General features: G+C 40.8%; 1 protein-coding gene across 2 annotated transcripts in view; it reads left to right on the top strand.

The window, feature by feature from the left end:
* The first annotated feature begins 212 nt into the window (after window positions 1-212).
* Window positions 213-14393, top strand: part of SV2C (synaptic vesicle glycoprotein 2C) — a 116211-nt gene continuing 102030 nt past the window's right edge. The window contains exon 1 of one of the 2 annotated variants that reach the window (XM_055699547.1): window positions 213-407. The gene's annotated coding sequence lies outside the window, so the exon portion shown is untranslated. The remainder of the gene's footprint in view (window positions 408-14393) is intronic. The other variant, XM_055699546.1, reaches the window with a different exon arrangement.

Genomic DNA, 14393 nt, shown 5'->3' with positions numbered 1-14393 from the left:
AGGCTTCCCAGCTTTGCCCGTGGGGTGGAGGGCGGGAGGCGGTTCTGTGTCTCGTCTGCCCCCCCCCCCCCCCCGCCCGGGCGCTGGCTACCGCCTGCGGCGGGGATCACCCTCCCCGCACTCTCATGCCGTCAATTATTGATGGTGGCGGCCGCCGCCCGCCCGTCCGCGCCCCCTCTCCCTTCCCGGCACTGCCGCAGAGGCTTCACCGCAACGCGAAGCCCACACAGCCGCGCCGGTCCGCCCCTCCTCTGGTCTGTCACGCTCGGCGGCTCCCGCGGGAGGCTCCTCGCTCCCTCCCGCAGCCTCACGCCGCGAGCAGGAGGCAGGCGGCCGCGGGGAGCGGAGGGAGCCGGGGACGCCCCGCAGCCCGGCCGCGCCGCGGGTCCCCGCCGCCTGCCCCGCCGGTAAGTGATGCTGCGGGCAGCCGCGGGGCTGCTGCTGCTCCCGGGCAACTTCCCCGCCCTCCCCATATATTTTTTTTTTGGATGGGTTTTTTTTGCATGCTTGCGGCGGCGGCGGACTTCAACTTCTCAGCGGGACTCACGGGGTTCGGTGGCTGGGGAGCGGGGAGGGCTCCCCTCGGGGCACGTCGGGCGTTACAGGGGAGCACGGGGTCCCCGCGCATCGCGGCGGCGGGCGGGAGCAGCCTGCGCTCCGGTGCCGCTCGCCCCGGCTTCATCCAGGGCTTGCTTGCGCCTTTGCGAGGGGGGAGCAGGTTGCACAGATCTGGGCCGGTGTGAACGTCTAATCGGTGCTTTCGAAGCTGACTTGCATTATTAAGGCTGGCAGAACTTTTGCACACTAGGGGAGCAAAAACCACGGGTGTTGAGGTTCTCAGGCTCCAGATGTTTGGAGGAAACAAGCTTGCAGGTGTCCTACCAGTAAGGATAGTGAGGAAAATAAAAGAATCAAGAAGTGTTGGGATTCCAGCTCCTTAGGGAGCTGACGTGTTTATAAGGGAACAGGCAGAATTCCAGACCCTGCAACAGAAAAGGAAAGGGGGGGGGGGGGGGGGGAGGGAGGGAGGGAGGGGAGGAGTATAAACTATTTAAGTGGTTTTGAAAAACAAGTTGCTTTTCCCATTGACCATCACGTTCAGGGACTGTAACTCATATTGAGTCCGTTGGGAGGATAGTTTAGCATTCATGACCCACAGGGGGGAGAGGGGACTCCCTTCCTTTACAGCTTCAGGAAAGGACTTTTCCAAATCACAGTAAGTTACTGCTTTCCTAGTGCTTTGGGCATTTAGATCCCAAGATGTCTCCAGCAGTATATGGGGAGGGGAGGGGAGCATGGAGAAGTCACAGTGAGGAATATTATAGTCCAAGTCATGAAGTTTTTGGAGGCGACCACGATCTAATTTAGAGAGGATTGCAGCACAGAAGGCCTGAGGGATGTGGACAGGTAAAAGAGCTGGCCTGGCAGTCCAGAGTGGAGGTAGGACACCCCAGGGACCTGGGGGCTAGGTGACACGGGGGTAATCGAGTGTGGAGGTGACTGGTGAGTCTTGGGAGACTAATCCTGCAAAGCACTGTGGGCGCAGTGTGGACTGGGGGCGATGGTGGGAGCTGAGTCATGCTGAATGGGGTAGCCATGGCACATCTGCACAGAAAGGGGGGCCGAGGAGAGAAGGAAGAGATGAGGCAGGAGCATACAAAGATAGGCAGGGAGGAGGGAGATCGTCTCACTGAAAGATGCTGAGATCATCCAGAGGATCCTCCATGACTGATAGTATCCTGCTCTACTTTCCATAAAGGGGTAGGAGGCTGATGAGTGTATCTCTGATGGAGGGGGGGGGCGCATATTGCAGAGGTTAGTACAACACAAGGGAAACCTACTTAGACAAACACAATCAGTGCTGCTGGGGCTGGGGCTGCATTGCACTGCAGTGCAGGGAGCTCACAGCAACTTCTGCCTTATGAGGGAGAGGGAGATGCTGAATTGATCTGTAGAGGTGGTACGAACTATGCCAAATATTACTGCTTTGTGAGGGAACTGCACACAGAATTGGAAGTAGAGCTGTAAGGAGAGTCCTGATGAATTTACAGTTAACCACAAAGGATTTTAGGGAAAAAACCGCAACACCCAAACCAAATAAAGTTGTCTGATTAGAATAATTGTATACTTCTATTGGAAGTTGTTTTCCTCTGAGTTCTCTGTGGGAAAGAGCCCTGTTTTAACTATGCCGTATGTCCTCCTGAATTATTGAAGTTTTACGATGGATCTTCTTTTCATGGATTGAGGGCCCTGTGGGAATGAAAACTAGCATTGCACTGTTTCTTGCAATATTCATAGTTTTCCCTGTAACTAAGCATTTATTCAGCATTTTCATAGAGAACAAAGCACCATGGTAAGCCAGAGACCCCATTCCTTTCCTCTGACCAAGAAATTTTCTGCAATTTTACTGAACGATAGCATGCATTAAACCTTACTGTTTTGGTGCTTCTTTTATTTGGTTGTTGTTTTTTTAATCTGTTTCCATAATGTGAAAGCGGGAAGCATTGCTTTTCTCTATTGCAAAGAAATGCAGAATTCGCTAGAATATGGTCACAGTAAGTTCCAAGTTAACTTTATTTTTATTTGGAGGAAAGCTTTGCATAGGAAAAATATTGACAAAAAGACTGTCAGTTAAAATTACTGACACACATTGAGCCTCCAAACATCTTAAAATTATATGAAAAAGAAGAAACAGTTGTCTAATATCTGTATTTCTGAAGTTCTGTTCCTACTGCTTATTCAATAAAGATGACCCTGAGTATCAGTGGTACAGACTAGACATAGACTTTCTCTGATGGCAATTTGATTTAAAATCGTGTCATTGCACTCTGGAAAAACAAATCTGTATTTGGCCAAATGAGATTAAACCAAGTGTTTTCTGTTATAAATTTTAGAAATACAATTAATTTTGAATAATAGTATAGCAAAGGTGTGAGGTTTTTTCCTCCACTGAGCAACATGCAAGAAAGGTGTTTGCAACAAAGGAAAATCACATGAAGAATTCAGTTATGTTTGCAAAACATGGTGTTACTTCAGGTAACAATGTGAAACCGGTAATTAAGTTTGTGTTCATGAATGTATAAGCTTGTGTAAGTTGCTCACATTAATGGCCGATTTCAAATTAATTTTTTTAATTATGTGTTCCAAAGCACAGAGGACAAACATTTATCCACAGTGGTCCTGATTGTCCCATTAAAATCAGGGTGAATTGTATTGTAGATTTCAGTGGGAACCAGAATGAATCGAGCTATATAATTATCTAGGAGGTTTTGTATGAAAATAGTATTAATGAAGATATTTCACATTCTCAGTCATACGAAAGTTATGTCAGCGTCACAGACAGATCACTTGGACTGTATGTTGCTGTGAATCTTTGCAACCCGTATGCATCACAGGATGCATATCAATGCTTGTTTAAACAAAAGCTCATCAATTAGATGAAATGTGTTTGCAAACCTGTGATAGGGAACCCACAGCTGCTGCTGCCGCCTTTGTATTATGTAGTGCATAACATTTTCCTATTAAAACAGAATGGAGTCCTTTTTAGAACGATTCAGAGGACTGGATTTAGAGCGTGTCTTCTTTTAAGTGTTTGTAAGCAGTAAAATGGAAAAATTAATTGAAAGTATGCTCAAAGTATTGATCCTAAGAAGAAAAAGGTAGTTAAATTTTTCTTTTAAATGAGCAGACTGTTTCAGTTTTAAGATAAATGTGATATATTCTGTAGTAAATATGCTATAAAACATTGTGGGCCTTTTCCTCCGTAGAACGCTGGTTGATAGGCTTAACAGGCTTTTAATTTATCTTTGATTTTAAGCATTGCCATAGTTCTTCTAGAGACATTCTAAACATAACCTATTCTCCTGTAAACATGTATGTTGCCAGTCCATGATATATGTTGGTCCGGTTTGGTTTCAAATTACCATTTTTGTGTCATCAAGAGATAAATATGTGTGCATTAAATATAATCAAATGCAAATTTCTTTAGCGTGATCATTATTGAAGCTGTTGTCTTGTTATTAAAGAAACAAGCAGAGAGGGTAAAGCAACACCAAGCACATCCTTTCCTTCTCTGTGGTTTGAACTTGCAGTCACTTTCCCACCCACAGAGACTAATAAAAGTTTAAACATTGCAGACACAACAATAAAATTTATTAAGTTATAATACAGTATAATACGATTAAGATACCATAACATCCTTTCATTTTTAAGACTGAATTCTTACCTCTGTCTGTCTGCATTTCTGGCAACCAGCTGCTAACAGTAAAGACAGTAAAGCCATGCATCAACAAAATGTCAGAGGCTTTCATTAGGTGGGCATTCCATCGAAATATTTCTAATTCAACTAAATAGCCACAGTATTGAAAATAGGAACAATACCAACCATGTTATGTGGCTGCTTTAGCACTTAATGCATATAGCTTTATATTGATCTGAGACCCATGAAAAATACGATGTTGCTGCAGCTTCATGTTTCCTTGCCAGCAGCAAGATTTTTTTTTAAGATAAAGCAGCATCCCTGTAGCTGGCTCTCTCCTTCCTAGCAGGTTATTTTTGTGGTCATGGCTGCATGGGCCTAGTTACGTGCTTTGTTCTAGGATGGTCGTCTGTGTTTCACGAGCATGTGTAGATTTTTGCCTGAAAATCCAAGTTACAATGAATACAATTAATAGCAGCATAAAAGCAATCTGCAGGACTTTTGTTCCCTTTAATGATCATATGAGTTTCAGTGTAAGATAAAGCTTTGTGAAATACGTCATGGAAACTAATTATTTGGAAATACAGGCAACCGTGAAACTGAGCGGTGACTTTGCTTGTAGCATCGCATAGGACCTCTCGGTCTTTTAAGTGGCGCCATTTTCATGCCATGTAGAGCTGGAGTGTAGGTGTATAAATACATATATATTAAAAAATATTTATATATACCATATAAAACTTCCCGTTCTGTAAGAGTAACAGTGCTAATCCCAAGAAGCTGTTTTTGCAAACTGCATTACACCCTTTCCCCTCCTCCCCTGCCGCAACCATGGAAGGTTTGGCTTTTATCCAGGGATCCCAGCCACTGCTGCAACCTTACAGATGAAGTCGTCCTCTGAACTGCTCCTAAGTATGAGAAATGAGTGGTTCCTTGGAGCAGCACTTCCAGCTGGAAGTCACTGCTCTCTAACACATAGCTTTTTGTTGTTTTTCTTGTATCTGTGTGAATTCTTGAAATCCTGCCTCCTGGACAGCTGATGGTATGTTTCACATGTCTTGTTGTCCATAAAAATGGAACAAAAATCCATATTTATTTTCATTAAAAAGGCATACACTTTAAAATTCCGTCACAAAATATATCCAAGCACCAAAGAATAAAGGTAACACCAACAGTGTATTTTTCCATTTCCTGATCATTTTGAAAGCTCTCCACAGTACAATTGTGATACCTTTCTTGTACAGATACAGAATCACCAGATACTATTTGGCATTTTCATTTTTTAACTCTCAAGCCTACAAAGTAAATTGCTTGGTACAGACTATGGAAATCTATAGTGATGGTTCGTTTGTACTTTTTGAGGGTATTTATGGACCTGTGAGTGATTGGGGTGCTTCTTTCTAAGTCATATGAGGTTGGTCCTGAAAGAAAAGGTAAGACCAAGTATTACCACGGTCTCTTATGAGTCTAGGAAACGCATGTTCTTGATTTTACAATTTTACAAGCAAAGTTCTCCTCACTTTTTACTGAGCTACATTTGAGCTGGTTTTAATCAACAAGTTAAAAGATAATAGATGAAGATACCAAATGTTAACATTTCATGTGTCTTGGCCTCCTACTTTTCATATTGGGATATAGCTGTGCAGTTGACGGTAGCTTTTGCTTTTGGACAGTGTTTTTGGTGAGCAGGACTCACAGACTTTCTTCATGTGTAGCTGGTGCACAGGCTGCCGCTAACACCGGATTTGCTTACCCTTTTAACACTCTTTTTCTCAGCATGTGAGCAGCACCTGATTTTCAAATAATTCAACTGTTATTCCCTCTCAGCTTTGTTAATCAAATTATGTCTGGGTAATAGGGAGAGTATCAGAGAAAAACACACTTAGTGATGCCAGACATATACTAACAAACTCATTACTGTGCCTGGAAATCTTGTAAGAGTCATCTGTTCAGAAAGAAAAAAAAGAAAGAAAAAAAAGAGTATGAAGGCTTGTGGGAGTCTCTGCTATGCAGATGGAGTCTGTCTTTCCCTTGGTATGCCATCTCAACACTGGCTGCAGAATACTGTGCACGTAGTGAAGGTGTTTAAACAGCTAGGTTCTGTTGCACTCTGCTACACCATTATGGTGCTCTGAATTGCCCTCCATTCAAATCTAGATAGTTTAAAACTTGCAGGAAGTTTTTGGCACAACACTGCTGCAGTGCAAAAGAATAATAGAATGATGTACATTTGGAGGGACTCCTGGAAGTTATTTCATCCAATCTCCTTCTAAAAGCAGGGTCAACTTTTATAGTTAGATCAGGTTGCTCAGGGCCTTGCCCAGTCAGAATCTAAGTATCTCTAAGGATGGGGACCCCAAAGCTGCTCTCTGCAACCGTTCCTGTGCCTCACTGGCCTCGTCAAGGAGAATTTCTTCCTTATAACTAGGTGTTGGTAAGGAGGGCAAAATTGGACATACTAATCTAGATGTAGCTTCACAGGCAGAGGGGAGTAATTACTGCAGGTAAAACTTGCAAACGCATCACAGGATGTGGTTGTCCTTCATTACCACAAGGTACACCGTGGTGTAGAGCAGCAGAAGTTAAAATGGTGTCCTTCTGCCTTAACAGCGTTGGTACAGAGGCCCTGATCTTTCTTGTAGAAAACTTTTCCCATTATCTCTTCGAAAGACGTTTCTGTGTGTTATTTTGGAAGCATGGTAATCCATGAAAAATATTTTGAGACATGACTGCCTGTAAACAGCATCAAGGTAAGTGTCCCACTGATCTATCAAGTATTACATGGGCCTCAAGTGCCATTTAACAAACATGTCCTCCACAGGTGGCTTCACCTCAGCCGTGAGAGGAGAGACACCACGGATTATTTCATATATATATATAGACTAGTTTAGGTCCCAGTACATCCCACAGTAATTCAAATGAGGTGAATGGAATTGCATTCAGTGGGAATTTAGCTTAGAATCTGTCAATCTAGATGTTTTATAGGAGAAACAAGTCATTGACCTTTTTTCTCTGATGATTATTCTCTCTGATTTTAAATAGTCTTAACTACATTGATAACTAAATAAGCACTTGACCAGAAAATGTGTATCCTTCTAAGATTCCAGGTATCCCGAGATATCTAAAACGTGTATTTAAATAGAACCTACACGGTTAGCCTTGGCATATATTGCCACGTTAATTAGCATGCAAAAATTCAGATAATGTGTTTTTCAGTACCATGAATAAAAAATCCATGTCTTCTTTGTGGGTGTATACGTACTTTATAAAACCTTGTAAAGGTTAGAAAGCATTGCAGCTTTAAAGTGAAAAAGCTGTATTTTCTGTATGTATCTTTTAATCCTTTTGTAGTTGTTTATTATGCCTAAAAGGACTAAAATTGAAAATGGAAAAAGGAAAAGAGACTTTTCAAGGAATTGAAAAAGCCTTTTCCAATATGCTTGAGGCATTGCACACTATTTCATATATAGCTACTCTCACAGATTTCTTACATGTTATCTTGTAACTTATAAGGGTTGTGCACTCGCATGGATCTGAAGCAAAAGCAGGAGGAGAGCATGAGAAATGAAAGCTACATATATTGTGGTAGTAATGTCACAAAAACTGGTGGGAAAAATCAGTGGTATATCTGCAATTTCAAATACTTTTTAAAACAGAGTAGTGTTCTAGTTGATGGCATCCCTTTAGTTCCATTTATCATCGTGGTCTCATCTAGCTTCATTAGAATTTATGAAGTGTTGCTTCTATCAAATTCAATTTTGTTTAATATTCTAAAACAGTGGAAGTAATTCTGTGATGCCTTTCGTCTTTAGTATTTTAGTACTGTGCATTTTTAATTAGGAAGCTATTTTAATTTGATAAAACTTTCTGAGAAAGTGTATATCATAACTGGAATAGGGTTGATACAAAAAGATCTGTTGCTGTACTTCAGAAAGGCTCTGTAAACATATAGAAGTTTTTAAAAAGATCCAAGTTAAGTCTTAAAAATACAATTAAGAAAACCTGTTACCTGCTGGTTTACTAGTGCTGTAACAGCATAGAATGCAATGTTTATATACTGTATCTGTGAATTGTACTACTGAAAGCTGTGGATGGGTTAGGAGAGGAAGAGCACATGCAGTGGACAGAAAAGGTATACTGATTCAAATTCCTGTGACATTTTGGATTAAATTAAAAACTGCTTTCCTTGGCAGGAATGCCCCTTGCTCTAGGGGACTGAATATTGCATCAACTATACAGTCTGCAAAACAGTGGAAGCTGATACACATACATTCAAGGAACCAAGCACTTAATGAATGTGATGTACATCCTGAGGTCACTACGATGTGATGCTTTTAAAAAACTGATTATAAGCTATAATCAAGAAGTAATTGGTTGATCAAGCAATAATTTATTGTCTAAAATTGCTTTGCTTATTAAACATTTATGAATCTGATATTTTTCCTTTTTATTTTTATTAGAAAAGGCAAATGACTTTTAGAGCCTGGCTGCTGTGTTTTACTGAGACTTAATTTGCAGGTTTTTTGCCTACTTTGGACCTACACCTCTACCTACATAAGTCAGTTGTTTCTCCTTATTCTCTCTTCAGGCTCTCCCAGCCATAGAGTAGGCAATGGACCTGCTTGGAGTGTAAAACCAATTTACTTCATAAGTCAGCTGGCACTGCAGGCTCTCCCAGCCATAGAGTAGGCAATGGACCTGCTTGGAGTGTAAAACCAATTTACTTCATAAGTCAGCTGGCACTGCAGGCTCTCCCAGCCATAGAGTAGGCAATGGACCTGCTTGGAGTGTAAAACCAATTTACTTCATAAGTCAGCTGGCACTGGCATCATACAGATAATTTTTTGCCCTTGAACCAAAAATATTATCTGATATGAGTAATCCAGGGACCCCCTTGTGGGTGTGTAAGGGGAGTCTTAATGTTTCTTTTGAATAAGCGATAATAATAGGCCAAGTCTGAAGACAAAAAAAAAAAAAAAAAAAAGGAAATGCTTATAAATGCCCATTAGTAATGTGGAACATTTAAGTAGTTTGATGCTCAAGCATGAGGGTAAATGAGAACTCACTGGAGGAGCCTGCCAAGTGTGAATAGTGGTCCTTCAACATGCTTTGTGAGTGTGTGTAATTGAGGTGCCGATACAGGGATGGTCCACCTCATTGGTGGCATTCAGGGACATTATTGATGATGCATTGCTTCCCTGATTCACTAGTAGTAGGAATATCTTTAGTTACACAAAAAGCACATGTAAACATGGTACCACCATGTAGGCTTATTGTATTTGATTATCTGCTGAAAAGCCAGGATTTATTTTGTTCAAGGGAAAAACCTGTATAGAGCCAGGGTGGAAAATAGGGACAATAATTAGTCAGATTGAAGACAAATTCAAGGGAAATTCCTTCAAAACACGGCCAGGCCAGGATGGTACCTTACTGACCTTTACAGTGCCAGCGAGCTACAAGTCTAGCAAAGATAAAACTAAGTTGGTGAAAAACTTAGTAATTCTTACCTTTTGGAGAATGTATGGTTTTTAGGGATTAAGCCAGTCTGAGGTTAGACTTCAGAATGAATTACCAGAGAGTTTTCATTCGTAGCATGTATTCTAGTGACAACATTGTAGCTTTTTAGCAAGTGTGAGAAAATTTCAGCCCTAAACTAAATAAATCCATGTGGGTGCAGGTGCATGGCTTCAATTAAATCACAAATTTGACATTTTAGCAGCTTATATTTTGCATCCCTACTTGGTTCACTAAACTTTGAGTCCTTATTTTGTAGATATGGTAACATAGGTGAGAAGGGAGCACAGAAAGAGGCTAAAATAATGGACTGATGAACGGTATCTGTACCAAAGATGCAGCAGTCCCTAGCTTTTCAGATTCTGCAGCTTAGGCCTCTGATAAAATGGCCTTTATCCACAACTCAGAGTGCATTATGCAATCTGAGCACTACCTCAGTGTGCCTTTCTTCCCCTGGGTAGAATATGTAGAAGTGGATAGCACAACTGAACAAACACAGTGCTCTGTCATTGAAAGCACAGACTAGGCAGCAAAATGAAGATGGAAGAGCTGGTGAACGTTTTTTGCAATTTCAGTAAGCTTCCTGCAGCTTATTTTGAAAACACCCTACATGCTCTGTTCCCTGTGTTTGACTCTGCCCAGCAGAGATGTGTTGAGCTGACGGTCTGCCAACAGAAACCATTTCTGTTTTATTTTAAAGCAGAATGACACATGCCCGCCTTTTTTCCTCAGTGTGTGCTTTATGGACATGGACAATTCTACAATCCACTGATATCCTCAGTCTTCACACTTATTCTTAGCCTAATTCTTAGTCTGGTTATTAAAATTCTCAACAATCAACACTGAAGTTGACCATCTTCCTGCAGTTCCCAGCTTTGAAATTGTTTTTCCTTCTTCTCTTGGAGAGTTTTAATTGACTGTCAGGACCTCAGGTGCCTCAACAGGCCTTAATCAACCCTGCTCAGCCTCACCTGGGACACCTCCTGGGAGCTCACATCCTCTGTCAAGGACTCGAGTTCCCTTTAAGCTCAGGCTTAGGCACCCCAGCTGTACCTGAGCTACATCGTAGGTGCTGTTCCTGCATCTCAGGCTGGATTGCCCTGATTGATCTTGGGCATAATACTGCATCACCTGGGCTGAAGAGCACGAGGCTGTTGATGGAAAGCCATTGTTCTTACCATCTCTGTACAGCCTGCCTGGGGACCATGCTCCATCAGCAAAGGTGTTGCGCTACTTGCACTATGGTTCCCCTCAGTTTCTGCCTTCTCTTTCCTCCTGGAGCAGTCTCATGATTGCTGCTCCCTGGCAGCTCTCACAAAGGCTGAAGCCTGAGCTTAAATAGAGCTCCTGGACAAGCAGGCAGAAGGTGCTTGTGTGAGGGGTCCAGGTGAGGCTTATCAGGGAAAGCAAGGTCTGTTGGGGCACTCAGTGTCCTCCTAGAGGTTCCTGACTTGTAGACTACCCTTAGGACGTGAAAGGTCATTAAAAACAGCGAGTGAGTCTATTGCCAGCAGGCTGAAATTCTGTACATATGGCTCCTTTTCTCCACTGGAGAAGCTGAAGGCATCTCTAAATTTCAAAAGGTTGAAACTGCTTTAGGTGTACAGAATGATATACCCAAAGCTATAAAGACTGTTGTGACCAAAACGACGATCTGGAAGAGCACCAGTAACAGCCCAGGAAAGAGAGATGTCAGAAAATGTAGCAGTATTTTTCATTAGCAATCGCTGATTTTACCTGTTACCAGAATGGCTAGTAGAAAGCTCAGCTTTGGCATATGTAGCAATGCTAGCCTACAAACAAACATTGGCTTAGTTCTTTTTTCTGGCAAGAGGTGGGGAACACACACTGCATTTCAGCTGCAGAACTATGATCTTTAGCATCAAGCCTATGTTATCTGTCTGTGATCTCGCATTTCAGTCTGCCACACCAAGCAGCAGCACACTCTTCAAGTCTGAAGAGGCTGTTTGCAAGGCACATTAAGGATGAGTGTTTGGGACTAGATTAGAATTAATTAAAATGCTCACACTGAAGCCAGTGGGATTTGGAATGAACACATAACCACCTTTGATGTAGTGATTAGCAGCAGCAGTTTACTAGAACCACATGCTAGAAATGCGTAAGAAACAACCCAAAATTCTGTACAACTTTTAACATTGGGATTATGAATTCATCATTTTTTACATCAAGTGAACATGCAAGGAGAAAAATGGCATTGGAAGAAACCCTTGCAAGGAAGGAAGGCTGAATAAACAGGATCTTTGCAACGGTGCACTGGAGGGACATGGGTTTGATTTCCTCTGCTGCCACACAAATAGCATATGAGAAATATCATCAATGCAGGATCTATTCTATCATATATAAAGATAGGAATAGGAGCAATTAGAAGTTTTCTGGAGGGGCTAGTGTCAGAAGTCTTAAGCTGGCTGACTCTTAAGTCTGGAGCAAACTAAGAAAAGCAACTTCACACTTGTTCGCCTTCACAGGGAGGACAACATACTACTGCTGCCAGTTGCTGAAACTAATGTATACATTCCTCTCCTCTCTTAATTCACCTTAAAAGGGTTTTCATGAAAAGGAACTGTAATAAAAACAGGTGGAATAAAGTAAAAATTATTATTAACAGATTAAAAATGAGTAATAATTGCATAATAATTAAAAAGTCCCTCCTTCTAGTTGTATGTCTTCCTACTAAAAGAAGTACTTGTTTATTGTAACAATGTGGACTGTAGCATGTAGGAGCTGCAGCCATATTAATGGTTTTCTTCTAACCCCAAGGTTCCATATAGCTTGATAAATCAAACCATTAAGAGAGTACAGAGCGGCCTTACTCAATTTTTCATGTTACCGCCATGTTTTAAAAGATGGAATATCAGTGATATTTAGGGCACTTAATGTGACAGTCAGGAAAGCAAAAACACATGTACCATGCAACTTGAGGTAATAGTGCAATTCAGGTTAAGAAACTGAAGAGACGTAATTAAATGTGTTGTCAGCAAATGATGCAGTTTCAATATAGCTAAAACCTGAGTTTATCGGAATCTTTAAGAAGTCTTTCTACGCTGAGAAAACTTTAAGAAGTTTTCTAGCATGGAATAAAATTATGTGAACAGTTTGTACAATTATAAGTCAGTGCAGCCTTAAAAAATGCAATTGGATTTTCAGGAGCAACATTTACATTCGTGGAGGTTAAAGCACTCATGATTTCCTTTCTTACTCAGTTAAGGCCTGGAAGACAATGAGCCAGCCTTAGTTGTGAAAAAAGTAATTTCCACCTGAACCTGTTAAATTTCCCCCCAGGGAGAGGTAAGACTTTATGGGTGTGCAGAATCACTTTTTTCAGTGCAACAGAACCAGCACTGTATTTAGATATCACATTCCATATTCTTTCATAGCTGAGGTATGTCTGAAACAGAGGGATATGTTATTGTGATCACAGACTTCCAGTAAAAACACTGTATCTGGCATGGTGCAGAAAACAGTTCTAGCAAAACCCAAAAAAGAACAGGATGAAATAGAAAAGGTTGGTGTACATCATCTGGAATATATACAGTACAGTTTTTTTCAGCCAAATAATTTAGAAAGTACCCTGTTCTTTAAGAATAACAGAGGAAATCTAGGGTGGATGTAAAATAAAATCACTTTGCAAGAAGGAATTTGGCAGTCTTTGTTGTAAAAAAGTGTTTGAGATTAATTCAGGTTGGTAGGCTACTTTTAAAATGCAGTAATCCCTTCAATAGCCTCCTTCCTCCTTTACAAGAGATGCCAAGATATTTGAAGACAGATCATCAACTTTTAATTATTTCAGAATGAAAAATAAAATAAAACTATATAAAGCTTTTAAATTTAATTCCTACTTAATTATGCAGAACAATTTTTTGCTATTTATAAATTATTTTGAAGGCACTGAAAATACATTTTGCCAAGGTACCTGTTATCTGCATATTGTCAGACTGGTTTTATTACAGCTGTCTATGAATGTTCCTCCTGCCATACTTGATTATAGCCGAGTTTCCATATTGATGAATTTCCATGTCACAATCTCTGAAAGTCATTGTTACTTCCTATGTGCAAGTACACTCCTTATCAACTCTGTTACTGCCTTATTCTGCATAATGATCTGTAGCTGACATATACAGCTTTTACTTCTGTAGTTAGGCTGCTTAGTATTTTGAATTTGGGTGTTTTTGAGTTGTTTTCTCTCAGAGGTACCAAGTTTATGGAAAAGCATAAGGAAGAAATTATTTACAATTCAAAGACCAATGTATTGAAATCACCAAATATTAAAAGCTATTTTGATACCGGCCCATGTCAAGTTGGGCAAGTGACTTAACTTTTCTGTGCTTCAATTGCCAGTGTTTCAAAGCAGGGAAATTATTAAATACACTACCTGTGTAGTTTATCTAAAAGCAAATTCTTGTTTTAAACAATTGTAGTCTAAAGCATTTATTATTTTCTGTAACATGAAGGCTATATGCCATCTAGTTTTGCTTTTCAAAACAGACCAGAAATAGCAGGCACATTCACCAAAGTGACATTTTTACGTGTTTCAAAATCACTAGAGATCGGACCTTTTGATCTAGAGTAAAATCATAAAAATGTTGGCATTTTTATGGCATGTGACAGGGACATGACAAATACCTGATCCATATTTAATTACTGGTCAGAACTGACATCTTTGCCA

Source organism: Falco cherrug, chromosome Z, assembly GCF_023634085.1.
Source record: "Falco cherrug isolate bFalChe1 chromosome Z, bFalChe1.pri, whole genome shotgun sequence".
Classification (NCBI taxonomy): Eukaryota; Metazoa; Chordata; class Aves; order Falconiformes; family Falconidae; genus Falco; species Falco cherrug.
The sequence above is the reverse complement of the archived record's forward strand: the minus strand, read 5'-3'. Positions and strand labels throughout refer to the sequence as shown.